At 36.9% G+C, this 1,059-nt stretch overlaps 1 protein-coding gene across 3 annotated transcripts in view; it reads right to left on the bottom strand.

The window, feature by feature from the left end:
* The window catches only part of LOC137327924 (ATP-sensitive inward rectifier potassium channel 11-like), a 45,440-nt gene that overhangs the window by 17,351 nt on the left and 27,030 nt on the right, over window positions 1-1,059 (bottom strand). The window lies entirely within an intron of this gene.

Raw genomic sequence — 1,059 nt, 5'->3', positions numbered from 1 at the left:
CAGGTGCAAGAGAATTTTTCTTTATATTTGCTACTTTCAAATTGTGATATTTTACTTTATAGTTGTTACTTTAAATGTAAATATGGCTACTTTTTTAAAATTTGAGAAATCAAAAGAACAATATATTGTACAAAATGTGATATGCACCTTAAAACTGAATATTTTTGTATCAGTAACTGGTTACTAGCTGCAAAATTCCATGTCCCAAAAGTTGAAAAATCTCAAGATTGTTTGCTCTACATAGCCATAGACCAATCTGTGCAAAAACAGGATATATAAAAAGTGTTTATGGTCTGTATATCTACAAGTATCTTCTAAATTCAGGAAGGTAATTAATAAAGCAACTAATTACTGTCCAGTTATAACTTTAAATGCAAATTAGCTACTTCATTCAAAATTTTAGAAATTGAAAATATGTAAAATGTGGCAAGTTCTTTAAAGCTGAACAGTTTTAGTAAAAGCAACTTCATCCATTTTGTGTTAGCAGTGTTTTCCATATCAGAATAATTAATTGTTCGTTGGCAGGTGTCAATACTTGTGCATTTTTCGTGTTCTTTTAATTGGTTTTCATTGGCTCATAGAAAGTTACGGCATAGTAGGAGGCCATTTGGCCCATCGTGTCCGTGCTGCCTGAAAAAGAGCTATCTAGCTTAATCCCATTTTCTCGCACTTGGTCCGTAGCTCTGTAGGTTACGGCACTTCAACTGCACATCCAAGTACTTTTTAAATGAGTTGAGGGTATCTGCCTCTCCCATCCTTTCAGGCAGAGAGTTCCAGACCCCCACCACCCTCTGGGTGAAAAAATTTCTCCTCAGCTCCCCCCTAATCCTTTTACCAATTACTTCAAATCTTTGCCCTCTGGTCACTGACCCCTCTGCTAAGGGAAAAAGGTCCTCCCTATTCACCCTATCTAGTCCCGTCATAATTCAATCTCCCCTCAGTCTCCTTTGTTCCAAAGAAAACAACACCAGCCTATCCAGTCTTTTCTCAGAGCTAAAATTCTCCAGCCCCAGCAACATCCTTGTAAATCTCTGTACCCTCTCTAGTGCAATCACATTT

Source organism: Heptranchias perlo, chromosome 12 (genome assembly GCF_035084215.1).
Source record: "Heptranchias perlo isolate sHepPer1 chromosome 12, sHepPer1.hap1, whole genome shotgun sequence".
NCBI lineage: Eukaryota > Metazoa > Chordata > Chondrichthyes > Hexanchiformes > Hexanchidae > Heptranchias > Heptranchias perlo.
Note: the sequence above shows the minus strand (reverse complement) of the source record. Positions and strands in the feature narration are given on the sequence as shown.